Below are 26,522 nucleotides of genomic sequence, written 5' to 3'. Positions count from 1 at the left end.
TCCTGTTCCAGGGAAGTGCTGGCTCCTGCAGGAGCCCAGGGGTCCTTTGGGAAAAGTTGATAGGAACTATGAGTTGTATGTGACCTGAGGCCCAGGAGTCAGCTGAGCCAGCAGGGAGGGAAACACATTTAACAGCCCCTTTGTGCAGACTGAGGTCCCAGAAGCACTTCTGGGAAAGTAAGTCTGGTGCCATACACACAGTCCTTGTGAAGAATGGCAGGGAAGCTGGCCGAGCTGGAGAAGGACATTCCCATTTAGACGCCCAAATCTCGGACCTGGCTGCTTTGAAGAACCAAGAGATGTCTGGAATTCCCACAATTTGAAAATCCTATGCTTCATAGGAGTGGAGATGTAAAAATCAGGGGGTAAAAAACCCACCAAATTGCTTTTGCATAACTTTAGTCCAATAGCAAACTTTTTTCAGGGTGCTAAGTGTTTACACACTAAGGACATGCAAGTTAAAATCTATTATTCTATACTTTTAAAAGGTAATAAAAGCATTATTCATATGTGGTTGAGTTGATATGTCATCATCTGATAATTTTGCTCTTTGACTTTTGTGTGCTTCATGATCTCATCAATGGTGGAAAGAAAGTAAACCAAGAAAGTATAACTAATCCTTTTAGACTTACCCATAATTATATGACAACTATAAGTATTATTTTGATGATAACTAACATTTACTGAGAACTCACTATGTGTTAAGCAATGAATTAAGCCAAATAGTCTCCATCAGTCTCCAAACAAAATGGTGGGAGCATAAACTGACAAGTTGCATTTGCTAGTTTAATATAAAGTTTGCAAATATACTATGATACAATTATGTTATGTACACCTCTGAATCATAAACAAAAGTACAAAGTAAAGGAGTGATGTGAATAAACAAATGGAAGTTCTTACGTTTTTGTTTTGCATGAATGGCAGTTCATCTACTAATGGAATGTGGGCACTCCATTTGGAGACAGCTCTGCAAAAACCATATAAACTGTTATTATTTCCATCTTAAAGATGGGAGATCCGAGGGATACAGAGTTGAAGCCCTTGCCCAGGGTCACAGGGGTATCACCATGGGACAGGCTACTGGCTGCTCTGCCCTCTCTGTGACCTCATGACCTCATTCACTTCTGTAGCTACTCCAGCTGCACTTCCGGGAAGCTGTACAATAATGTTAGTGTATTCATATTTCTGCTCCTTCTTCATCTGATTATTAGATGCATGGACTTAAATAGGGTGTCCCGATGTGTTCTAGTCTTATCATTTGAGATCTTTAAAGCAGACTGAATCAAATCTGTGACATTATTCTCGGGTCAGACATAAGAATTTCAAAATGAAATGAGATTTCTTTATCTGAAGCTTTCTTTATCAATCAAGAAACAAAGCCCAGATATTTGGCTTACTATGGTTAACAGTAACTATGGAACTAAAACTGGAATTAAGAAAATGATTCCAGGGATCCCTGGGTGGCGCAGCGGTTTGGCGCCTGCCTTTGGCCCAGGGCGCGATCCTGGAGATCCGGGATCGAATCCCACGTCAGGCTCCCGGTGCATGGAGCCTGCTTCTCCCTCTGCCTGTGTCTCTGCCTCTCTCTCTCACTGTGTGCCTATCATGAATAAATAAAAATTAAAAAAAAAAAAAGAAAATGATTCCATTTAAAGTAGCCTTGAAAAAAATAAAATGTTGGGGTTTCCTGGCTGGCTCAGTCAGTAGAGCATACGACTGTTGATCTTGGGGTTGTGAGCTCAAGCCCCACATTGGAGGTAGAGTTTACTTAAAAAGAAACCTAAGGGATACCTGGGTGACTCAGTTGGTTAACTGTCCAACACTTGGTTTCAGCTTGGGTCATGTTCTCAGGGCCCTGGGCTTGAGCCCCATGTTGGGCTTCTTGCTCAATCTGCTTGGGATTCTCTCCATCTCCCTCTGCCCCTCCTTTCTCTCTCAAATAAATAAATCTTTTTTAAAAAAAGAAACTTAAAAAAAAGAATAAAATATTTAGAAATAATGAAAGCAGTTTAAAACTTATATTCCAAAAATTACAAAACAGTGTTGAGAGAAATTTAAAAGCTCTAAATAAAATGAAAAATAACTCATGTCCTGGATTGAAAGCTTACAGTTGCTAAAATAACAATACTCTCCAAAGTGCTGTACAGATTCAAGCCAATTCTTATCAAGTCCTAGCTGGCTTAGTAGAAGAAATTTACAAACATATCTTAAAATTCAATGGAAATTCAAGAGATCAAGAAGAGCCCAAAAATCTTGGATAAGAAGAACAAAGTTGGAGGATTCATTCATACCTTCCAATTTCAAAACCTACTATACGACAACAGTAATCAAGACAGTATAGTACTGACATAAAGCTAGGCATATATCAATGGAATCATATTGAGATTCCAGAAATATGCCCTCACATTTATAGTCAATTAATTTTTGATGTGTGCCAGGACAATTCAGTAGGGGAAAGTATGGTATTTTCAACAAATGGTGCTGGGACATCTGGATATCCACATGCCAAAGAATGAAACTGGACCCTTATCTCATGCCCTATAGAGAAATTAATGCAAGATTAATCAATAACTTAAATGTAAGACCTAAAACTATAAACTCTTAGAATAAAATAAGTGTACATCTTTATGATCTCAGAATATGCAATAGTTCTTATATAGGGCACTCAAAACACAAATTTATAAAAAGATAAATTGGACTTTATCAAAATAGAACACTTTTGTACATTAAAGGATACTATCAAGAGTGTAAAAAAAAAAGCAAACTAAAGAAAATTTTTGCAAATCATGTGTCTAATAAGGGACTTGACTCCAGAATATTTAAAGAACTCTCACACCTCAATAATAAAAAGACAATTTAACTACAAAACCACCAAATAGCCCAATTTTAAAAATGGGCCAAAGGTCCAAATAGATATTTCTTCAAAGAAGATACACAGATGTCCAGTAAGCACATAAAAAGATACTCAACATTACTAATCATCAGGGAAATTCAATTTAAAACTACAAGGGGGGAATCCCTGGGTGGCTCAGCGGTTTGGCGCCTGCCGTTGGCCCAGGGCGCGATCCTGGAGTCCCCGGATCGAGTCCCACGTCGGGATCCCTGCGTGGAGCCTGCTTCTCCCTCCTCCTGTGTCTCTGTCTCTTTCTCTCTCTCTGTGTGTCTATCATAAATAAAAATAAATAAATAAATCTTTAAAACTACAAGGTACTGGGCAGCCCGGGTGGCTCAGAGGTTTAGCGCCGCCTTCAGCTGAGGGCCGGATCCTGGAGACCCGGGATCGAGTCCCACTTTGGGCTCACTGCATGGAGCCTGCCTCTCCCTCTGCCTGTGTCTCTGCCTCTCTCTCTCTCTCTCTCTCTCTCTCTCATGAATATAAATAAATAAATAAATAAATAAATAAATAAATAAATAAAACTACAAGGTACCAGTTTGTACTCATTAGGATGGCTATTCTAACAAACAAAACGAGAAAACAACAAATGTTGGGAAGGATTTGGAGAATTGGGAACCCTTGTGCATCATTGGTGAGAATATAAGATGGTGCAGCCACTGTGGCAATGGTATGATAATTCTTCAAAAACTTAAAGAATTACAATGTGATCTAGCAATTCCACTTCTGGCTATATTCTCCAAAGAATTGGAGACTCAAACAAATATTTGTATGATGATGTCCATACCAGCATTATTCACAATAGCCAAAAGGTGGAAGCTACCTAAGTATTCATCAATGGATGAACAGAATGTGGTATATACATACAGTGGAATCTTATTTAGCCTTAAAAAGAAAATTTTCATAGATATTTCAATATGGGCAAAACTTGAAGATATTATACTAAGTGAAATAAGCCAGTCACAAAAAGACAAACATCATCCTATTGTATTATACACTTATACAAAGTACCTATAGTACTCAAATTCATGAAGACATTAAGCAGAATTGTGGTTTCCAGGAGCAGGGAGAAGGGGAGGATGGACAAAGAGTTTCAGTTGGGGAAGATGAAATAGTCCTGGAGATGGATAGTGGTGATAGTTCTGTAACACTATTTTTTATTTATTTGAGAGAGAGAGCCTGAATAGGAGGGGCAGAGGGAGAGGGAGAGAGAATCACAGGCAGACTCCATGCTGAGCACAAAGCACCACATGGGCCTCAATCCCATGACTCTGAGATGGGGACCTGAGCCAAAACCAAGAGCCAGATGCTCAACAGACTGTACCACTCAGGCACTCCAGTCCTCTAACACTTTAAATGTGCTTAATGCCACAGAACTGTATACTTAAAAATGGTTAAAAGGTAAATTTTGTTACATATATTATACCATAGTAAAAAAATAAAGCAAAAAAAAAAAAAATAAAAAGACAGCCTGGGATCCCTGGGTGGCGCAGCGGTTTAGCGCCTGCCTTTGGCCCAGGGCGCTATCCTGGAGACCCGGGATCGAGTCCTATGTCGGGCTCCCGGAGGAACCCTGCATGGATCCTGCTTCTCCCTCTGCCTGTGTCTCTGCCCCTCTTTCTCTCTCTCTCTGTGTGACTATCATAAAAAAAAAAGACAGCCCAATTAAAATATGGATAAAGAATCTGAATAGAAACTCCTTTAAAGAAGATATACAAATGACCAACAAGCATACAAAAAGATGTTCAGTATCATTAGTCACTAGGGAAATGCAAATCGAAACCACAACGAGATATGTCTTTATAGCCTAAGTAGAGTGGTTTTAATCAAGAAGACAGATAATAAATGTTGACCAAAATGTGGAGAAATTGAAACCCTCACACACTAATGGTGGAAATGTAAAATGTTGCCACTATTTTAATGCAGTTTGGCAGTTCCTCAAACAGTTAAACATAGTTATCATATGACCTAGCGATTCTACTCACAGGTATATACCTGTGAAAAAAAAGATGAACACACACATCCACACAAAACTTGCACATAAGTGTTCATAGCAGCATTGCAGTAGCCAGAAAGGGGAAACAACCCAAATGTTTATCAACTGATGAATGAATAAATAAAATGTGGTATATAAACAATAAAATATTATCCTACAATAAAAAGTAATAAAATACTGATACATGTTATAACACGGATGAACCTCCGCAAACATAATGGTAAGGGAAAGAAGCCTTACACAAGGGACTACATATTTTATGATTCCATTTACACGAAATGTCTGGAACAAGTAAATCATACCTCAACAAACTTGTTTTTTTAAAGATAGGGAAAGGGATAATAAAATCCTACACCATTTTGTTTCCACAAGTAAAGTAGGAAATCTCTTTTTCCAATGGCCCACACTTAACCCCAAGAGAATAGCCTCAATTTTTTTTTTGCATTTGTGTCTGTGTGTGTGTTTGAGAGTAGAGTGAGATGAAATAATTAGTTTTACTAAATATTCAATAAATATTTCCCACTTGGTACTTTAATCATCCCATAAATATAAATTAAGCACCCTGTGCTTTTACTCTTTCCATTTTTAACCATTTTATTGAAATAGAATTCATATACATTCACCCATTTAGAGTGTACAATTTAATGGTTATGAGTACATTCACACAGTTGTGGTCATCACCATAATCCTTTTAAGAAAAAAAATTTTTCTTTTTTTTTTTTTAAAGATTTTATTTATTCATGAGAGACACAGAGAGAGAGGCAGAGACACAGGCAGAGGGAGAAGCAGGCTCCATGCAGGGAGCCCGACGTGGGACCCGATCCTGGGACTCCAGGATCACGCTATGGGCAGAAGGCAGGCGCTAAACCACTGAGCCACCCAGGGATCCATATCCAGGTTATTTTTGTTGCCTATCATCGATTTGTTAATTTTCAATGGATTAATAACTACTTTGAAAATTTGTTTTAATGTTTGCCATGGTCACCACTGATAGATGTAGCCCACATACACAAAAACTTTTGGTTGTTCTCAATTAACCATAGAGTATAAAAGATTATGAACACTGAAAGGCTTGAAAAATGCTGGTCTATATACCCATCATCTCCAACTTCCTCAAATCACACATCTCTCAACCTCCTGGCAATATTGCTTTCCTTTTCTACTACCTTTCTGAAGCTTGTCTTGGTAAGATTACCCACAAATTCTGACTTTCAAAATCCAACTCAGTGTTTGTTTCTTATCTTATATGACCACCCTGAAGCCTCGGACATTGCGTCCTCTCCCTTCTTAAATACATTTCTCCCCTTGATGTTTGACACACCAATTCTTTCATTTCGTCTTTCTGCCTTTTTGCTTTTCCCTTTGCTTGCTCCTTGCCCCTACAGATTGGTGATGCTCAGGGTTCCGACCTAGTTTATTTCCCACACTGTTCTATGTCGTTCCCCTGCAGGTGTCTCAAATCTGTGGCTTCGGTTGCTGCCAAGAGGTCCACGATGGCCAAAGCTGCATTGCTTTCCTGGGCTTGGCAGTCCTATTTCCAAAAGAGGGTTAATGTCCCGTGAGCATTTCAAAGTGAACATACCCAACTGAAACTCAAGAACTTCCTCTTCCCAAACCCAGTCTTATGTTTGGGTTCAAAATACTATTATGTGTTCGTCTGAAACAAATTTAGGAATCCTTAAAATAATGATTTGAAACTTGTAAAGTTATCTTTGGGTCCCTCACCCCAGCCCTATGTATACAATGCATACATCCACAGACCCAGTTCCAGCTCCAGAACAGCTTTCCTAACTCTTCCTTGTTTCTCCTCCCCTTATTCATGTCCACACCATCCCTTTCCTGAACTACCACAGCTGTCCTGTTGATCAGCTGTCCTGTCTTTCAGAGTTAGCTTTCCAACAGGCATGTATCCATGGTCACTTTCAGTTTTTAAAAATCTTCCACTCTTTCTCCTCACCTACAGGATAATTTGATGCTTCTTCTTTTTAAAAATTATTTATTTACTCATGAGAGATACACAGAGACAGGTAGAGGGAGAAGCAGGCTCCTTGCGGGGAGCCCCAAGCGGAACTTGATCCCAGGAACCTGGGATCACGACCCGAGCCAAAGGCAGAAGCTCAACCACTGAGCTACCCAGGTACCCCAATTTGATGCTTCTTAACCAGGCTTTGGTACATGAAGTCCTTCACTATTTGGCCCTACTGACTTTTTCTGCTGGATCTCTTTCTACCCCCAACTTATACCCTATATCTAGCCATGCATTGTGATGACACCGTGCCTTTGCTGGGCGGGGGGGGTGCACTCTGTCTAAAGCGACCATACCCTCTCCATCAGCACAACTCATCCTGAGTATCTTTTTCCTCATTGTTTTTTCCAGGTCTCTCCTTAAAGGTCATGTCCTCTCTGGGATCTTCCCTCTCTCTCAGCCCAAGCACATTTGCTTACTTTATCTTGCAACCTCAGAAATCCATTTGGATCAGTGCTTATTGCATCTTGCTGTATTGTGGATATTTGTTTACATGCCTATTTCCCCACTAGGCTGTGAGTGTGGGGCTGTGCCTCCTCCTCCGTGCCTAGCAGCCGGCCTGGCTCACTGTCAGGGGTGCAACTGGATGAGCTGGCTGGGAGGTGATAGGGGACCTCAAAACAGTGCTTTCTTGTTTCCTCACTGAACCAACAGCAGAGAAACCTGTTCTTCCATACTTTCATCAAGCTGGGAACATGGAATTACTTTGTCCTAAAAAAAAAAAAAAAAAAAAAAAAAAAGCAGCACAAGCACAAAAATCTGGTGACTCAGATGAAATGAAGTTCCCTTCTCACCAAGGGCTCTAGGATTGTTCCTGTGCTTTTGTCTGCCTCCTCTCCTAGATGAGCAATGTGGACCAGGATTCTAAGAGAAAAGGATGCTGGGATCCTTTTCTCTCAGAAAGATGAAAGAAAGTCATGGGGTGGGAGAAGGAAAACTAGGTGAGGCACTTGGTGGAAAGAGTCCTGAGAGGCAGATGAGGGAGATAGAGAAATAAAAAGGGAAAGCATTGTGGGAAAGGTTGTACAGAAACAGCACCAAAGAATAGTCAATTTGCTGCCAATAAGGAGCTACGGGGAAAAAGAAATACAGGAATGAGAGGAAACCCTGACAGGATGTGGCTTCGCGATTCTTCTCAGAGCCCATGCTCATGCCGCCTTCTTTATATTGTTTCTCAAGTGTGTGTCCACCCTGCCTCCAGATTCATGCAGGCTTTCTCTGAAAGGCTCTTCTGGGTCAAAAGGCCAGAGCCCCCACAGTACAATAGGAAACTGTCTTTTCTGGATTGTATGTCTCTTCCTAGGAACAAAACCAGCCGACACCCCCATTGTTCCATGAAATAGTTCCAATGATTCCAAGTTTGGTTGAAGATACTGGTGAGATGCCTCTAGGACCTCTGTTATTATATTCAATTTCTTCCATCTGAGGCATTTATATAGGATTTTAATAAGACCCTATGCCACACTTTAGCACTTGATGCAAAAAAATCCGAAAAAACTCTTATTCAAAAAACTTATGAGAGATCAAGGCTCTGTTGGTAATGGCTTCAGTTAAAGAGCAATACAGCTTTGCATTTAATCATAGGTTTAAAATTATAGCAGAACATAAGGGTTAAGCTTACAAATCCCTCAGTTTTTTTTTTCTTTTTCTTTTTCTTTTTCTTTTTTTTTTTAAATGAAGGCTTTCTGGGCAGCCTAGGTGGCTCAGCAGTTTAGCGCTGCCTTCAGCCCAGGACGTGATCCTGGAGTCCCGGGATGGAGACCCACGTCGGGCTCCCTGCATGGGAGCCTGCTTCTCCCTCTGCCTGTGTCTCTGCCTCTGCCTGTGTCTCTGCCTCTCTCTCTCTCTCTCTCTCTCTCTCTCTCTGTGTCTCTCATGAATAAATAAATAAATTAAAAATCTTTTTAAAAAATGAAGGCTTTCTCCAGAATTGGAGCTTGTAGTTGTTTTATAATAAGCTACCTAGTGATTGAAATACATCGAAAGGTTGAGAACAGTGTTACGTGATAATGTTTTACAAATAAGATACGCCTTCTCTTTGAACCCACTACTATTACTTGCCTGGTTTTGAAAGACAGCACCACATTAAATCATTTTAAAGTCAGAACATACAAGAAACTAAATGTTTTGCAAAACTAAATTTGCAAAAACATGATTATTATCACCTTCATTTTCAAAGTACTCTCCCACCAATTTTTGAGGCCTGTAGAGAAATCTGCGTGGATATACCCTCAGGTTAGAGCCACGAGTCTCCATGTCTGTTTTTAGTCTTCTTCTGATCCCAAACTATTAACTAAGCACTTAGAAACAAGTAGTTTCACAGGTTCTATCACACCAGTAAGGCTTGATCAGTTCTTGCCAATCGATGACTGTCCCTCAGAGGGAGATGGATTTGTGGGCAGGAAATGGGACATTTCTGTCGAAATCAATGTTTAGGTTATTAACCTTCCTTAGCTTATCTGCTTTCTCCTTCCTTCCTTCCTTCCTTCCTTCCTTCCTTCCTTCCTTCCTTCCTTCCTTTCCTTTCCTTCCTTCCTTCCATCCATCTTTCCTTCCTTAATTTCCTTTCTCTCTCTCTCTTTCTCTTTCCTTTCTTCTTTCTTTCTTTCTTTTCTTCTCTTTCTTTCTTTCTCTCTTTCTGTTTCTTTCCTTCTTTCCTTGTCTCCTTTCCTTCTCTTTCTTTCTTTCTTTCTTTCTTTCTTTCTTTCTTTCTTTCTTTCTTTCTTTTTTCTTTCTTTCTTTCTTTTCTTTCTTTCTTCATATTATCAAATCCCTGAAACCTGTGTCCTGGAATCATAGAGTGTTTGAGCCTGAAGGGAGTGGAAGACTCTCCTGGGCCAGCTCTTTACCTGATGCCCCAGGAAATCAGAGGTGAGCAGGTGATCACTCAGCTGGTCTGGCAAAGAGCCAGGGGTGGAGTGTAGGTTTCCCTCTGACACATCACTCACTTTTCTGCCCATTGGAAAGATAGTACCCTTGGCATTTCTGAAAGTCCTGGACATATTTTCAGATCCATGAATGCATCTAGCTTAAGAGAACTTGCGATGGCTCCATGTGTTAGAACAGGCTATTCAACCATCTTTTGTGTATGTTTACAAATGATGGAAGAAGGAAGCAGGTTGGTGCACACAGAATACACAGTATAGCACAGAAGCAAATTAGCTTAGCAGCCAAGAGCAAAGACTGGCCTCATGCTCCCTGGGTTCCTCCTCCAGCTGTACTGTATGCTAACTTCTGTGTGACCTTAAGCCAGTTGCTGGGTCTCTTTGGCCTCTGTCACTGAGTTTCTGTGAGGATTAGGGGAGCTAGTGCACCTAAAACCAACCACGGTGACCGCTGCCTCTACTAGCTGTTACAGAAAGTGCCAGCAGGAGCTCCTTCTTATTTAGAGGAGCCCCAAACAATTTGGTGACACTCATCCGCAAAGACATGTGGGCTTCTACTAAGCTGCATGCAAGCTAGGTTACTTATAGCTGCTAAGTTGCATTTTTCAGTATGACCCTAAGAGATCCACATAGGAATAAAACCAATGATATTTTCAGGGCTGAGAATGAACCAGCTCATCTAACCCACAGTCTTTCTCAAGGGCAAGACACCACTAAAAGCTAGAGGTAGTAATGACCTCATTCCACTCGGCATTCCTCACGCTCTTAAGTTGAACGTGAGAAGGAGATTCCAATCTTCAAATCAGTTTGAGACAGAAGGACCCCAAGGTCAAGGAGAAAAACGACCTAAATCACCAAAGATCTTCCTTTTCTCTCCATTCCCAAGACAACATTTCAGGTTTATTAGACAGCTTGTCTGTTGACGTTATTCATTTGAAACAAAACCCTGGGTGTGTGCCTTTTAGAGAGCCATGAAGATCAACAAAGCTATACATAGAACAGAATAATTTGCTTAGCAGCCAAGAGCTCCCCACAGACAGCACTTACACAGATCTCACAGAAGAAAGGAAGCGCTGTGCTTCCTTATTTTTCTATCACGCTTGGCCTGCAAATCAATACACATCCTTCGTACAGTTGACCATTCAAATAAATATTGACAAACCATACTGATTATGACAAGAGCTTTGACTTGTATAATTATAATATTAGTCATGGCGGAGCTCTTTCCTTTGAAATATCAGGGTTATGTGTATTTATTATTTTAATCATAATTTTAGAGATAAATTAGAAATGGCTTCTTAAAGAGGTGCCTGACTGGCTCAGTCAGTGGAGCGTGTGATGCTAGATCTCAGGGTTGTGAGTTCGAGGCCCATGATGGGTGTAGAGATTACATAAAGATAAAATCTTTTTAAAAATGGCACATTTAAGAGTAATGCATTTAAATGAACAGCAAATTGGCAAAAGTAAAATATCACTTGTGCATACTCTGAAACATGATGCATGTAACTGTGGTTTCATCCGTTTGAACTTAAAAACAGACAGATTAGTAGGCATTCATGCAACACTAATGGCTTTCTCACATTTCCTTGATGATGTTATAATCACCTATGGAAATACAGAGAGCCATTTCCCATCTGCCCAACACAAACATGCTGCCTCCTGTTTTGTGTCTCCTCATGGTGACAGGCAGTCACTTCTCTGCTTTTCTGGACAATTTTCAGTCCTGAGGTAAAAGTGGGTTTTTTATTTCTCCTCAAGCCGTGTTAAGGAGCACCTCATAAATCCCTGCCTGGCACCTTCTTGGAAATGGAGAATCACAAAGATTAACTGGAGCTCTGGGGTTAAAACAAGTGCTTCGTGTGCTTTGGCTTTTGATGACACCCCCCACCTAACCCCCCCCGCCCCAAGACATCCCTTCCAGAGTGCTTCCCACAGCGGCCTGGCCTGGCGCAGACTCCAACTCTGCACTCTCCTACCAAACTGGGTCCAGCTCTCTGATTTACTCTGGTATCTTTTCCCTTCTCCTTATGTGAAAACTGAAAGGAGAAAGTAAGGCTGGCTTCCCGTGAGCTTCAGTGGTAGCTCAGCTTCAGGGTCTTTGGTCCTAGGAGGCCTCTCCACCAGGGATGCTCAGAGGCCTGCTCCTTGAAGAGAGATGGCAGGGCCATTGCTGGCTCTTCATGCAGAGCTTGTAGGAACACGGCATTCATGAAGCCAACGCTTTCAGATATCACTGCCACAAACTGCCTTCCTCGCTGCGGTCACTCTATAGGTTGCCCCTCATGAGAGAAGCCAACTGCCAATTCTTTTCATATATAGGAGGCCAACCGAAAAGAGAAAGCACAGATTTCCAGACAATATTCTGACTTATCAAGAAGTTAATTTATTCTCAGTTTCATCATCTCCTGAAGCATTTTGCCCCCTACTGAGTCTCAAGGTTCCATCATGAGGAAAGCCTTCCCTGGTTCCTGGGGTAACCCCAGAGCAAGGGCAGGGATTCCCGTGGGTACCCAGCCTCTAGTTCTGTTGCTCCTTACCATTCATGGATGTAGCCCTCATACCTCATGACTCACAAGCTCCCTGAGAGCCAGGAATAGGTGTTCTTTACCATTACATCTCTTAGCTCAGCAGGCTCATCCTGAATGAATGTGTGGCCAGAGCTACACAAACCTGGGTGCCTCTGAGCTTCACACTAGGGACTCCAGGCACCTACTTGTCTGCTGCACTCAGATGTCATGCAGATGCAGTGATGTCACTGAACTCTCCCTTCCCCCAGAGCTGCTTCTGCTCCTGGGCCCCTAGTCAGTGCTCACTATTTGTGTAGTTGCCCCAGCTTTGCACCTGGGGTCCCTCAACTCTCCCTTTCTTACTGAGACCCCCACCCCACAGCTCCACCTTTAATCACTTACCTAAATTCTGACACCTTATTGTTCACAGTCAAGTATTTTTTAAAAATATTTGTTTATTTGAGAGAGAGAGAAAGTGCACAAGTCCGGAGTAGAGAGAGAGGGAAAGGGAGAATCTCCAGTAGACTCCCCACTGAGCAAGAGCTGGACGTGGGAGTGCTTGGATTCACACTTGCTTACACCACCTACCCCTGGTCTTTTCAGCTACACAGGCCCTTTTTTTGTTTAAATCCATCTGAGTTGGGACACCTGGGTGGCTCAGTGGTTGAGTGTCAGCCTTTGGCTCAGGGCGTGATCCCAGGATCCTGGGATCAAGTCCTGTCTCAGGCTTCCCACAGGGAGCCTGCTTCTCTCTCTGTTGTGTGTCTCTCATGAATTAATAAATAAAATCTTTAAAAAAAAATCTGAGTTGGTATTTTTTCTTTTAACAAGAGACTTGGCTACCACAGATGGCCTTATAAGACTCTTGGTGTTAGGCTTCCCTGTCTTTTGAGGATTTTGTAAGGTGCATTCTTTTTCTTCTTCCAGTTGCACAAGCTACCTCCTCTTCTGGAATTTCTTTCCTTTTTTTTTTTTTAACCTGAATAATTTCTATTCATTCTCCAAGAATCAGCTAAGATTTCACTATCCTGAGAGGCCCTGCTCACTCCCCCTGATCATGGGGCTCCCTGATCATGAGCTTTTCGCAGCTGTCATCATGCTATATCTTCATCATCTGCATACTTTTTTGGAGACTCCCTCTAGATTACAAGATCCTTAAGCTGAGATCAGACCTTTTCATTGTTGTGTCTCCAGAATCATATATACTCAATTGCGTATATGAAAAATCAAAGCCTCAATGGGAGAAAAAAGAGAAATTATTATCTTGGTTTAATTTAAAATGCGATCATATATTTTAGGAAGATCATTCCCTTTAGTTAATTCATAGAGAATAAACTGGGCAAGGGTGAGATATTGGAAGCACAGAGATCAGTTGCAATTGCTGGGTGAGAAACGAAGGCTTTATGAATCACGATAGTGTGAGTGGCGATGGAGAAGTGATAGATGCAAGATGTAAAGACTGAGGGAATGTGAGGTAAAGAGAAGAAAGAAGTCCACATGACACAAGGTTTCTTGAGACAGGAAAATATACAACGAGAAAGAGTTTTGGAATTAAGGCAGTTAGTCTTCCTTCTTTTTTGATTTTTTTAAAAACTGAGGTATAATTTATATGCCATAAAATATTTATCCTTTTAAAATATACAATTCATGGCTTTTAGCATATTCACAAGGTTTTCCAACCATCACCATGATCTAATTCTAGAACGTTTCATCATTTGTCCAAAAAAACCCCAATCCCATTAGCAGTCAAGCTCTGCCGCCCCATGCCCCAGGCCCTGGCAATAACTAACCTACTCCCTATATCCCTAGATTTGCCTGTTTTTGATATTTCAAATGATTTATGGTCTTTGTGACCAACTTCTTTCATCAAGCATGTTTGCAAGGTTCATCCATGTCGTGGCATCCATCACTATTTCATGCCTTTTTATGGCTGACTAATATTCCACTGTGTGGATAGACCAGTTTGTTTAATCATTCATTAGCTGATGGGCACTGAGTTATTTCCATTTTTTGGCTAGTGTGAATAGTGCTACTATGAACATCAGTATACAAAATTGAGTAGACACATCTATTTTCAATTTTCTTGGGTATCTGCCTGTAAGTGGAATTGCTGGGTTAGCTGGTAACTTTGTGTAACTTTCTAAGGAACTGCCAGGCTGTTTTCCAAAGTGGTTGCTGTAAAATGAGGCTCTAACTTCTCTACATCCTCACCAACACTTATTATTGCCTTTCATTTTGATTATAGCCATTCTAGTAGTTGTAAACTGCTATCTGATTGTGGCTTTGATTTGTATCATCCTAATGACAAGTGATATGGAGTTTTTTAGAAAAAAATTTTGAAATTGGGAAGTGTTGAGTCCTCCAACTTTATTTTTTTCAAGATTGCTGTGGCTGTCTGGACCTTTGAATATCCATATCAATTTTAGGATCTGCTTGTAAATTTGTGCAAGTGAATCAGTTGGGATTTTGAAACGGACTATGTTGAATTTGTAGATCAATTTGGAGATATTGCCATTGCCATCTTAGTAATATTAAATCTTTCAACCATGAGATATCTATTTATTTAATTAATTTCTTTCAATAATATTTTGTAGTTTTCAGTGTACTTGTACTTGTTAAATTTATCCCTAAGTGTCTTGTTATCATTGATGATGTTGGACCTGGAATAGTTTTCTTAATTTCCCTTGAGGATTATTCATAACTATTATATAGAAATACAACTGAGTTTTTAAAAATTGATCTTGTATATCCTGGAATCTTTCTGAACTCATTTATTAGCACTAGGACTTTTTTTGTGTGCATTGGCTCCACTTTTGGAAAATTAACTTGTAAGTGTCTTGCATTCTGTCAAACACAATCATTCAGGCTCAGGAAAGAGTCTAGTGGGTTGGGAGTTCTCAGCACTCATGGGAGTAGATGAGATAGAGCATGGAGGTTGTGTACAGGGGGAGAGAAGAAGACTGTGACAGGTCCTCTGGAAACACCACCAGGCAGAGAAAGAGGACTCTGAAAAGCAGCACATTAACTTTATGTTCATCTAACAATTAAGGGTAAAAATTTATGGGTCTTTCCCCCTCCCAGAAGTCTTCTTATATATTTCTTTTAACTCTAGTGAACTCAGATGAAGAGCTCTTTTAAGGATCTTTATCTCAACACTTCCTTTTTCAAATAATATATAAAACTATTTAGATAAATATTGCTGAATATTTTGAAAACTGACTACTTCCTCATAATAGCATGCATTACTGGTGGTTACCATGACCACTTGAGGCCAAACTTGGGGATTGAGGTCATGTGACTATTGATCTTTTAAAAATCTCTAACCAGATTTAAGGGAGTGGAGCACTGAAAATACCATCCTACAATTGTTTTTGAGGCCAAATTAAAACCAAAAATTTAACCTAATAATTAATGGCAGAAGTAGAAGAATTTGGAATTTTCTATCTCCATTTCCTCTTGATTTTTTTTCATACTTGACATTCCTTTTACCCCAACAAAGCAGGCTCACATCTGCTGTGTGTTTTGCTGTTATTGATATGGATGCTCCAAAGTCAACAGATGTTTTCTGATGTCAGAAGTCTTTCATGTTTCCTTTGGATGCATTCCAATGCTGGATAAAGATATGTTTGGCTGAAATGGCTTATCTCTTTCATAGGACCAACTGGCTAGAAGATGCCTGGGGCCCTGTTGCCAGGGAACTCTCCATACAATCATCAAACTTCCGGGTCTGAGTTCCAGAGAGTTTGTCCATACAATCATCAAACTTCCAGGTCTGAGTTTCAGAGAGTATGTGTTGTATGATGTGTTTAGTCCCTGTGGCTTTGTCTACATGGAAACATTCTGATTCAAAACTTTGGTCTCTAGTAGTATCTAGGAATTGTTTTTGAAAGGAAATAGATATAGTACATGGTAGCCTTTCTTTGATTTTTTACTAAATTTTTGGTTAGGGGTTCCATTAAGAATTTGAAGTTTGAATATATATTGTTATGCTTAAGCACATAGTTCAAAATATTTAAATAGTTCACATTAGAAAGCCACATTGGAGGTCAGCCAGTTTATGTATTTCTACCATGAGCCAGTCATATTGAAAGAAAGTTCTCGACCCATCAGAAAAATAAATAAATAACTAATATATTCAATTATATTAAAACCTGCATGTTCACTGAAATTGCTTCATGGGCTTAATTACCTATCAGTTTAAAAACATATTTGGGGGTGCCTGGGTGGCTCAGTTAGTTAAGCATCTGCCTTTGGTTCAGGTCATGATCCCAAGGTCCTGAGATGGAGAACCACTTCATTGGGCTCCCTGCTTGGCAGGGAGTCTGCTTCTCCCTCTGCTCCCTCTGCTCCTCCCCCCTGCTAGTTCTCTCATTCACTCTCTCTCTCAAATAAATAAATAAAATCTTCAAAAAATAAATAAAAATTAAAACATATTTGGATTTTCACTAGATGAAACTGGATTGCTCTAAATTCTTAACTTAAGTTGTAGATCATATAGAGGGAGAAGAGGTCTCCCCACTGAGCAGGAAGCCTGACTCAGAGCTCCATCTCAGGATTCTGAGACCATGGCTTGAGCCAAAGGCAGACACTTAACTGACTGAGTCACCCAGGCACCCCTTGGTGTGTTGTTAAAAGTAAAATGCTCTAGGGGTACCTGGGTGACTCAGTCAGGTTAAGTGTCTGACTCTTGATCCCGCTCAGGGTTGTGAGCTCAAGCTCCAAGTTGGGCTCTACGCAGGGCACGAAGCCTACTAAAAAAAAAAAAAAAAAAAAAAAAAAAAAGTAAAATGATGTATACACATAAAATTGATCTGGGGGATTTAAGCATTTTTCTCATAGTCTAAGTGGCCATCCCTTTTGCAAGCTCAGCACCCTAAACTCCCTTTTTTCACATCAGGAATTATTTTAGAGTTCCTCAATGACAATCATATTGGTTTTCCTTACATATATAGAATTAAAGTCTGACACTATTGGAATAAATAACAAAGTTAGAATATATCTAAAGGCCAAATTTCATCAACTCTGGCCAGGAGTTCTACTGAGGGAACAAAAACAATAAAAAACCCCAGGAAAAAAAAAAAAAAACCCAGGCCTTTCTCCTGGGATATTTGAGGGAACCTGAGGTGAGTCCACACATGTGTGAATGATGGAGAACAAAACTAGACCAGATGGGACCATAACACTTACAGTGTGCAAAAATGAAATCAGAGGGCATTTATCAGGGCCAAGGGGGTATGCAATCTGTAGAATAATTTGAAGAAAAAGAAATATTCTTGAGGTTGAAAAGAATGAAAAGACAGGCCATATTTTTAGATTTCTGATTCATTTCTGGCTGTGATCAGTACCTTTGTATAGGACTATTCCTGTCTGGGCTGCCTTTAGAACAAATCAACAAAGAGAAAAAACAGCCCCTGTGCTCCATGCTCTTGATGACCAGTCTTCCTCTACCTAAGCCACGGCATGTCCACCTCGGCTCAGTAGATATCCCTGTACCCCACTCCACTGCCCTCATTATCATCTCTCTACAGCAGGACAGACCAGCTCCTCTGGAGGGAGGCCTTTCCCACGAAACATCAGGACTGTGACCTCAATTCACTGTCCCTTCTGACCCCACCCCTTAGTGCATGGCCTCTACCACATGAGCCCTGTCATCTCTTAGATTTAGTGACCTCTCTCAGTCCTTTAGTGACCTGCCCTGTCACCGCCCATGCCAAAGTCTGGCAGTCTGCACTTCTTAAATCTTTAAACATTCCTCAGATTTACATTGATTGTTCAAAAGAAGTCTGTTTCAGCTAATCTCTTATCATCCAGCAGGTTGAATAGTGCAATTTGGCTGGGTTAGGTTGGGGATTATCTGATTGCTTATTTTAGAGAAAGTAGATCACACAGTAGTAGAGAAAACCTCTCCTTATGAGGAGGAAGTTGAGAAGATGCTCAGACTCTATAGCCACCCCTAATTAAGGGCTTCTTGAATGAAAACTGGAGTTTTTTTTTTTTTTAAGATTCTATTTATTTATTCATGAGAGACACAGAGCGAGGCAGAGACCTAGGCAGAGGGAGAAGCAGGCTCCGTGCAGGGAGCCCGATGGGGGACTCCATCCCAGGACCTTGGGATCACCACCTGAGGGGAAGGCAGCTCAACCACTGAGCCACCCAGGGGCCCAAAAGCTGAAGCATTTACCACTGAAAGCAGTACATACCACGATGAGGCTGCCAGTGCTCCTTAAATTGCCATCGCACTTCCTACCTGGGATACTTTTTTTTAGCTCATTTGCACCTTGGATGTCCATTCCATGTTTTTAATTCACAGCTGAGTCCCAGCAGGCACATTCCATGCTGTCACTCCTCCTCTGCCCTTTCCAGGGGCAGGAAGCTCCCCTCCCCTGACCCACTTTACCCTCTGCACTGAAAACACCTGATACTCTGACCCTCTGCACATTCAGACACAGTCTGGCAACAAGAAAAAGCAATCGGGATTTTCTGTCCATCTTCTGACGCCGGGCAGGCAATGGGGACACTTGGAGGCAGAGGGAATTGCTGATCTTTAAGGCTTCAGCATTTTGTGACCTCATTTTCTTCCTTTCTTATTCTCAACTCCTTTATCCACCAAATCTATCAAATTCAGTACTTTTCAACTCCCGACTTGTATTGGCTCTTGAAATCAGCGAATCTTGCAGAGTCCACTGAGAAACTGCTGGACTGAATTCCCCTATCATCATTATCAGCTCAAATATGCCACTGCTCTCCTGACGTACTTGCATGTTTTCAGAACATGTATTCTCTTCTTTGTCTTGTGGAGCAGTTTTTTTTTTTTTTTTTAATATATAGGAGCAAGTACTTAAATATATGTCTTCTTCCAGGTTATTTCATTTTAGTGAAATAACTAATAGTACTCAAAGGAAGGGACTCCATTAACAATGTCTTGAAACATACCTGAAATACACCTCTAAGCCCCAAGGGCTCCCAGCATTGGTGAGCCCAGCCAAGCCATTGGAAGTGGAATGGACTGAAGGAAGGAAGGAAGGTAAAAAAGGAAGAAAGGAAGGAAAGAATGAAAAGACCTGTACCCTCGGAGAGTCTCTTAGTGATACTTTAACTAGCCCCTGCTGTCGACCACCTCTCTGGGAGCGGCTTTGATGTGGAGCTATTCATTCGTGTGGTTGTTGTGTTGACCTTTGTGAACTGCTTTCTCTGCAAAGGGTAGCTAAGGATACAACAGAATGGCTTGGAGATTTACCCTGTTTAGGGTCAGTGTAAGTGCACAGAAGTGCCAACACTGGTGAGCACTACAGGGGTCATTTCCCAGGTGCTTGCCTCCACTGTCATCACAGTGAATGTCACCACAACCATATACAGTGAGCACCCTTAATACCTGTTTTAAAGATGACAGGCTCAGGGAGACCTGGATGGCTCAGTTGGTTGAGCGCCTGGCTCTTGGTTTAGGCTCAGGTCATCATTTAGGGTTGTGGGATCGAGCCTGGTATCCAGCCTCACACCCAGCCCCCCATGGAGTTCTGCACCCAGTGGGGAATCTGCTTAAAGGTTCTCTCCTCTGCCCCTCCCCCCACATGCCCACACTCATGCTTGCGTGCGCTCACTCTCTCTCCTAGCTAGATAAGTAAATCTTTAAAATAAATAAATACAGATGAGAGGCTCAGACTACTTTGCCCAAGGTCACACACAATAAATAACAAGCCAAGATTTGAAATTAGACTTTTAAACATTATGATACATAAATGATACCTATGTTCTTTCACTGACTCCTTTCTCCCTGAATTTCTAATGCATTATTTGCTGAGACTGGAAAGCACAGGAACTGGGTTGCTTCTTACAGGACACTGTCTTGGTTCAGGAATTATTGAGAGAGTGATGGAAGTCACCCCCATCTCCACCTACAGTCCAGGTGCTGGCACCCTCTATGCTGACCCTCCATCCAGACTCTCCCTCTTGCCTAAGATAACAAGAACCAATTCTCCCACATTAACCCTGCTTCCTCTGCTTCTCTGGTGTCTATCCTTCCTGATAGTTCAGCTTGTCCTTCATGATTTTTTAAGTCACCCATATTCATCTAATTTCTTTCTTTCTTGTTCTTTCTTTCTTGTTCTTTCTTTCTTTCTTTCTTTCTTCTTTCTTTCTTTCTTTCTTTCTTTCTTTCTTTCTTTCTTCTTTCTTTCTTTCTTTCTTTCTTTCTTCTTTCTCTCTCTCTCTTTTTTTTTCTTTTGCTTAAATGAGCCATATATGATTGCTGTAGCTAGCACTCAGGAAACCTTTATCTTTGGAATTTTTATATAATTCATGGCATTGTGCATGATATCAGCTGGTTTAATCCTCATGATACATCATTTCTTAATTTATGAATTACTATCCTGAGATACCAGGAAGTAACTCTTTCAAAGCATGTAACTAATAAGCAGTGGAACTTATAGAAGTCCATCATTTTTCATCCCCAATTCTGGAATCCATGAAATTCTAAAAACTACTGACAAATGTGGTCTGAATTGATGTGTGTTTATTTACAGTCTTTATATTTCTTAATGTAAAATTCAAGTTGATGTGACAAAGAAAATATCTGTTCCTTCCCATTTTAACGGTCTCGTGGGCTTCACCCATTTGTGATGAGCTTGTTGACCAATAGCCACATGGTCATTGATCAGACCAGTTGATGGATCCTTTTGATGAATGTAATGTTAATAGCTTCCAGTGATTGTAGGTAGTCGGGGGCTATATGGTCTCTCTCATGCAAACTTGTAACTCTTGGACCAAATCCTGCTTAATGTACATTTAGCAAGTACATTAAAAAAAATCATGCTTTCTGATCTTTTCTGCCCAGAGAAACCCTCCCTCTCTGTCCTCAGTCCAAGGAGCAGCTGCATGATACTTGCTCTGTGGTGAGTGCAATTGTATGCTGATATGAGGACAGCTTGAGTGGGATAGATCCTTCTGCTGGTGATTATAAAATCACAAGAAACAACTGAAAATCAAAATTATTTTGTGTTGAAATTTTAGTGTTTGCTTACAAGGTGCTGTCCCAAACCTCTCTGGTTAATAGAGAGGTTAACCCTCTCTGGGTTATTAAGTAATGTATGGCATATGCATTATATCTTCTTTCTACTCAGCCCCCAAGACTTTGAACAAGGGATTAAAATCCAGTAATTTCTCCTGTAATTTCTTCATTCTGAGCAAAGGCCCAAGTAATCCTGCTAATCACTACATATCTTAAACATCACAACTTTCACCAACAAAAACTTATGCAGCACACTTTATTTTAATCAATGAATATACTTTTGGCACAGATTTTAGTAACATACTCCCTGCTAGCCATTTCCACAGTGAAGTTCATTATTTAGGTACTAGAAATGCTAGCTACCCACACTTGTTTTGCACATGAAATACAATCTGCATAGAAATGATCATGGTAAAGACACTGCAATTTTTTAAAATGTCAACTATTTGATATGAAACTATTTTTAAATTTTTTTTAAATTTTTTTTTTAATTTACTTATGATAGTCACACAGAGAGAGAGAGAGAGAGAGAGAGGCAGAGACACAGGCAGAGGGAGAAGCAGGCTCCATGCACCGGGAGCCCGACATGGGATTTGATCCCAGGTCTCCAGGATCGCGCCCTGGGCCAAAGGCAGGCGCCAAACCGCTGCGCCACCCAGGGATCCCATGAAACTATTTTTAAAATTTATTGTAAACCAGCCATAATTTTAAAAAGGAAAAGATTAAACTATGTTTGGAAAACACTAAGCATCATTTAAATTGTATTTGAAAACCTGAAAGAGTGTGATTTCAACCAGCCCTACCCCACCGCCCCACCCAGTTTCTTTTTTCCCTAATGTTTAAAGTAATATTGCTTGGTGCCATTGTGCATAAACGCAAATCCAGCCTGAACACTGAAACTGAAACTGAGTGTCAGTAATTGGTTATAAAGGGTTATCTTCATGATACATGACATACACACACACACACACACACACACATTTTAACCAATCAAAACCAAAAACTATTACATTGCATAGAAAATCCATAGACCTCCAAGAATGTCTGAGGTTTCCTAAGACATATGAACCCTAATTTGAAAAAACACTGTTAGATAAGCATGTGAATTTAAAATATTTTATTTATTTACTTACTTATGAGAGACACCAGAGAGGCAGAGACATAGGCAGAGAGAGAAGCAGTTTCCCTGAAGGGAGCTCAATGCAGGACTTGATCCAGGACCCTGGGATCACTACCTGCGCCAAAGGCTGATGTTCAACCATTAAACCACCCAGGCGCCCCATAAGAATATGAATTTATTACTAAATAAATTACCAAAGCTCTCCTACCTTCAAGTAGTTCCTTGGGGTATGATAAAAAATGTATGTATATTTGGTGTTCAATTGAGTCCTACCCAGAAAGAAAAAGGTTTCTTTTAAATTAAACTGGGGTTTAATTCATTTGAAATTTTAAATGTTTAGCTTTTATCACTAGAAGGGAAAAAAATGTGAAGAAGCTTCATGTATTGCATTATCTGGAACTATTAGAAAATACTTTTCTGATTCTATCCATATATTTTCCATGTAGTGGTTGTTAACATAGTGGATATTTTCCACTATAGGGTGCTATGCCTGATAATATTCCAACTGGTGTGCGTGGGGAGAGGTGGGACGTCTACCTTGGTAGTAAGTTGTACTTCAGGAAAGACAGAATAAAGAATGCAGGATTTTTTTTATCCTCACAAAAGATGCCGAAATGTAGATTAAAAAAGCTTGCCCTCTTTCAGAGAAGTCAGGAAAAGGTTTTAAAAAATGTCTTGCAAAGCTGGACTGGTCTAGGACTAAGGTGAGGTCCTAGAACTAAAGGTTCAGCATTTGGTTCAGGACTCTGGGACAATTCTCACAGTATTGCAAGTTTATCCAAAGCCAAGACTTTTACAAAAAGAGTTGAACATACTCTAGGAATGAGTTGTAGAGTACAACAGGGTTGTTTGTTCTGTGGCTTTATCTTCCATAGACTTCTGTTTCTTAGGTTAGATTAAATGACAGCATGGGGCTTACTTGTTTGAAACAAAGTACAAGCTCTTCATGGTCTAAGGCATAACAAATAAAAATGCAGTTGATCCAAAACACTCTGCCCAGCATAAATATTGCTGTAATGTGTAGTTTTTTTAATGTAAAAGTCAGTTTTTTAAATGATTTGTTTTTTAATATTAATGTAACAATGATCAATAGGATGGGTGTGTTTATAAAGACACAGACATATGTATAACATTTAATCTACCAGTGATCAAATTAACAACTCTTGTAATAACATAGGCAATACCTACAGGCGACTGAATTCCATCCTGTTTTTAATCATTTGTTTGGTTCTATAACTAACGTAGTTTATTACCTTAGTTTTCTTTTAAGTCTTCAAGAAATAATGACAAACACTTCTGAAGTTTTCTGGCTTTCTCAATAGATTCCAGAGGGTTTGATTACATCCTTGACCTGAAGGACTATCTGAATTGCAGTAGGAAGGATTTTTCTTACTGAATACTGGGGCAACTCAAATCTGTAAATATGTCCTTGTTGGTATCAGTTTAATTGAAAGCTACTTTCGTTTATTGTCAATTTGAGTGTGACTAGGAAGAAGAGAACTCATTTTCTCACAAAGATTTTAGGTCCCCTCTAGACGCTGTGCCTCTTTCCCAGTGGGAGACTGTAGTTCTACTACCAGCAACGTGGAAAGGAATGAAATCCTGACTAAATGTCTAGCGCCACCTATTGGTAGTCAAGTATACATTGATTCCTAGTGACCCATTCATACCAAAGTGGAAGTAGATGTGATTTTGATGATTTTTAAAGATTTATATGTCCACATGTGTACTTCATGAGGGCTGTTGTATTAAAATATTTATGATTATGATAATAGTAATTGAGTTTTTTTAAGTTATGCTGTGTATTATTCAGTTTCACAATTCCCTTAAAGCAGCACATGCAGTGACAGTTAACTTTTCAATAGTAAAAGGAAAAAGTTAGAAAGATCTAGAGTACAAGAAAGAAACAATAATGTGACATCTTCATATTTTGTTTTTTATACCTGTCTTGAAATGCTATCGTCACCCACAACACAAAATGCCCTGATGATTATGCACTATGTCTTTTGAAACAGCCTTTGGATATTTTTTCCCCCTGACGCTTAAGAGTTTAAAATGATAAAGTTATTTGAATATAATTGCTTATCTGTGCCAAGAATAAATGGGCCACAAATGGTGCCGAGACAACTGGATTTCCACATGAAAAGAATAAAGTTGGACTCTACTTCACACCATAGACAGCAATAATTAACTAAAAAATGGATCAAGGGATCCCTGGGTGGCGCAGCGGTTTGGCGCCTGCCTTTGGCCCAGGGCGCGATCCTGGAGACCCGGGATCGAATCCCACGTCGGGCTCCCGGTGCATGGAGCCTGCTTCTCCCTCTGCCTGTGTCTCTGCGCCTCTCTCTCTCTCTCTGTGTGACTATCATAAATAAATAAAAATTTAAAAAAAAATTTTTAAAAATGGATCAAATGCCTAAACAAAATGTGGCACATCCATAGAATACAATATTATCCAGCCTTAAAAAGGAAGGAAATTCTGACACATGCTACAACATGGATAGACCTTGAGAGCATTATGCTAAGCAAAATAAGCTTTGCTTAGGAGGTAGCCAAATTCATAGAACAGAAAATAGAATGATGGTTGCCAGGAGCTGAGGGGAAGGAGACTGGCATGTTTAATTGCTTAGAGTTTTAGTTTGGCAAGATGAAGAGTTCCGGATATTAGTTGCACAACAATGTGGAGGTGCTTAATACCACCAAACCACTTAAAAAATGGTTAAGATGGTAAATTTTGCTATGTGTATTTTACCACAATAAAAAATAAATAAAATTCTAAAAAATGGATCAAACATAAATGTAAGAGCTAACACCATAAAATCCATAAAAGAGACATAGGCATAAATCTTTATGATCTTGGGTTAGGCAACAATTTCTTATTTGTGACCTCAAAAGCACAAGCAACCAATGAAAAAAAATACACAGCACAGACATCACAATTCACAACTTTTGTGCTTCCAAAAACTCCACTAAGAGAGTGAAAAGACTCGACAAGGGACTCGGGAGAAACATTTGCAAATCATATATCTGATAAAGGACTTGGTAGCTAGACTATAAAAAGAATTCTTGTGACTCCTTTATAATAAAAAGACAACCTAACTTCAAAATGGGCTTAAGAGTCTGAACAGACATTTCTCCAAGGAAGATACACAAATCACCAGTAAGCACAGGAAAAGATCCTCAGTATCATTAGTCATGAGAGAAATGTAAACCCAAACCATAATGAGATACTGGTTCATACCCACTAAGATGGCCCTGATCAAAAAAAAAAAAAGAGTGCTAATAACAGGTATTGGTGAAGATGTGGAAGGATTGTGACTCTCATATATTGCAGGTAAGATTTTAAAATGGTGCAGCCACTTTGGAAAACAGTTTGGCAATTCCTCAAATGGTCAAACATAAAGTTACTATACGGGCTAGCCATTCGAGTAGAACTGAGAGAACTGAAAATGCGAGTCTGCAAAAAACTTGCTTACAAATGTTCACAGCAGTATTATTCCTAATTGCCCCAAAGCAGAAACAACCCGCGTGTCTATCAACTGATGGGTGGGTAAATAAAACGTAGCATACATAATATTAACCAACCAGAGAAATAAATGAACTACGATACATGCTGTAACACGGCTGGACCTTGAAAACAACCTGCTAATATGCAAGAGAAACCAGCCACAAAGAGCCACAGAGTATATGATTCCGTTTATATGGCATATCCAAAATGGGTAAGACCAGAGACAGAAAAGTAGGTTAATGATCTCCTAGAGCTATGGAGGTCTTCAGGGAAATGAAGGGAGGCTGCTAGAAGTTTCTTTTCAGGGGATGAAAACATTTTAAAGTTGATTGTGGTTATGGTTGCAGATGTCTGAATATACTAAAAGCCATTGAATTGTACACGTTAAAAAGTATGTAAGGAGTTGTATGATATGTGAAACATATTTCAAAAACAGCTGTTGTCAAAAAAAAAAAAAGGGGGGGGAGTGGACCCAGTCTGTAGTAGATTTGCCATTCTTAAGCTGTGCGATTGACTAAAATGAAAGTTTAGAATGAGTAAAGCTCGGATGAGAAAAGCTGAATACCCTTAACGGTATGAAGGT

The sequence above is a fragment of the Canis lupus genome, chromosome 28 (genome assembly GCF_048164855.1).
Source record: "Canis lupus baileyi chromosome 28, mCanLup2.hap1, whole genome shotgun sequence".
NCBI classification, from domain to species: domain Eukaryota; kingdom Metazoa; phylum Chordata; class Mammalia; order Carnivora; family Canidae; genus Canis; species Canis lupus.
Note: the sequence above shows the minus strand (reverse complement) of the source record.